Below are 2,689 nucleotides of genomic sequence, written 5' to 3'. Positions count from 1 at the left end.
AGTGAGGGAAAACTGACCTAACATAGTAGTGACTAATATAACTTTGTGGACAGATGAAAAAAATAAAAAATAAAACACATTAGAAATAAATGAACACAAACAAAACAACCCGGTCTCTCTTTTTTATGTCTGTCCAGCCTGGATGCATTTTCTGTTCTGTGCACTTTATTTATTTCATATATTTATTAAATGTGTTGATGTTAAGGGAGGTTGCAGCTGGTTTAATGCTTATTTCCCAGAGATAAAAACTACAGCTTATTGAGAAGAGAGCATTCTTGTGGTCATGAACAGAACTACAGGAATGTGGAGCATTTAATCTTTAAGTCCAGAGGATTTAAATGCAACAGAAATGACGAATAAGTCGGCTGCATGTGATGTTAGAAATCTGTGCATTTCAGCGTATTAACTACCCTTTGATTGACTTTTTACAACTGTGGTTCTTTATATTTGTTGCACAATTGTGGCCTCTAAAACGAAGCAGCTACTGGTTGTACCCAGTGATTTTGGTCACTGTTGAAACTAGAAATCAGTCTGACAGAAAGGATTTTCTAATACTTGAGATGGTAAAGGAATCTCTTGCATGTTGTTGCAGCACATCTGTCTCGAGTGAGCCAGAAAAGCTACAAAAACCAGGTGTTCTTAGTTTTGGTAAAGCAATTTATTGCTTAGTGGCATGATTAACAAGAGAAAAGGTGATGATGGGAAAAAGAAAACAGGGCTGGTGGGTGTTGCTAAATCAAAGACCCAAATAAAACCAAACAAAGGCTAGCAGAGTTACAACACACAAAGACAACGAGAGGCACCGAGGCCTGCTGCTGGAGTTAAATCGCCTTGACTGTGATTTTGGTTGCAGATTTAAACCTGGTGTGCTGATTGATGCTGTCTGATTGGTGGAGGGAACTGGGTGGTGGTCCAATCAGGCGGGGAGAGGAACCAGATCTGGAGCTCCTAAGACAGCTGAGTCTGGAGCTCTTCATTCAGCTATGAAACACTACATAAACCATCTCCCCAAACAGAGGCTACAAACATAACAACACGTGGCCACCAGGGGGCGGTAACACATGTTGTACACTCAGAACAATGTGAAGTTAGAATTTCTGACGCTTCTTTAGGCTGCAATGTACCAGCTTCAATGTTAAATTGGCAAATCTTGCCGATTTTGTCTTTTTGCAGGTTAAACAAAGCCACAAGTGAGTACAGATCCCACAGGGGCTACTCTCTTTAACCCTCGTGTCATCCTGCGGGTCAAAATTGACCCGTTTTAAAGTTCGAAAATGTGGGAAAACAAATATAGTTTCACAGTGAAACTTCTAATGTCCACATTTTCAACATTTTTGGGAAATCTTTGAACATTTTTTGGTGGAAAAAATGAAATGTTAAAAATGTTTCGTAAGAACATTCACACAAAAAAATCAACCAAAATCCAGCGAAATTCGCTGGATTTTGGTTGATTTTTTTTGTGAATGTTCTTCAAGAAAATATTAGAAGTTTCACCGATATATATGTAATCACTTTAGATATTTTTTGGAAGATTTTTAATCATTTTTTTGAAAATATTTACAAGAATATTCTTGCCACATTTGGGGGATTGTTATTTTTTTAAACAAAACTTTTGAGGGAAACTTTTAAGGAATTATTGGAATTTTCTTCCTGAAAGTTTTGCAAATTTTCTGAAATTTGGGGAATTTTTTTTGCTGAATTTTTGGATTTTTTTTTCAGACAATGAGACAATATTTTTTGGTGCCCGTAAATGAGGACAACAGGAAGGTTAAAATTCTCTGCAATCATTGATTAAACCCCTAAATACTCATCTCTGTCTATCAGTTAAAGATCTATGAAGCCCCAAACCTCTCTCTCCACCCACTACCATACAATAGGGCAGCATTTTGAGCTCATCTGCTCACCTAAGATTCTGCTCAAATGCTGTAAACCTACTTTGTGGTACACAGTTGTAACATTGGAGTAATGCAGCCACACGTGAAACCAGAAACTGATGCTCAAGAAGGCTAATGATACAAACAGTTCCACCCGGTGAGCTGACAGGTTTCATTTCTTGGGTTTATTACATCTGAATCTGTGTTTCTCAGTTTCTCAGTGGAAAAGCTCAGCCATGGCCTTAGTATATATAAATGCGGTGTATAATAAACACCATATGGGCATGTTGACCATGTAGAAACTTGATTTGCACTGGACCAAATCCTTAACGTTGCTTTTATTATGGCCCACATGACCTCTTGGCCTCCTCAGCTTGTGCCCATTAATATAAATTAGCTGTTATAGTAGAATTTAAAGAACACTTCATTTTTAAGGATGTCTGCGGGTATCAGTTATGGAAGCAAATCAGACTCATCAGATTCTGAATTTTAAAAGCTGCTGAATTTCTTACTTTGAATCTTTTTTGCATCAAAATTACGTATGTGAATTTTTTATGCCTGAATTTAGCTCATCAAAATTCTAAAAACCAGTTAAAAATTCAATGTCTTCAAAATTCACCATCAAAAAATTCAATGTTCAAAATTCGCCATCAAAAAATTCAATGTTCAAAATTCGCTGTCAAAAAATTCGCTGTTCACATCCGGGGGACTCAGGCGTAAACAATCGATCCTGGCCAAAATCGAACCAACGCCCAGCCAATCACGTGGCGCTCCTCCGGTCATGTGACGCAGACGGTTCACCTCACAAGACCGGG

This window comes from Amphiprion ocellaris, chromosome 23 (genome assembly GCF_022539595.1).
Source record: "Amphiprion ocellaris isolate individual 3 ecotype Okinawa chromosome 23, ASM2253959v1, whole genome shotgun sequence".
In the NCBI taxonomy this organism is placed as follows: Eukaryota; Metazoa; Chordata; class Actinopteri; family Pomacentridae; genus Amphiprion; species Amphiprion ocellaris.
Note: the sequence above shows the minus strand (reverse complement) of the source record.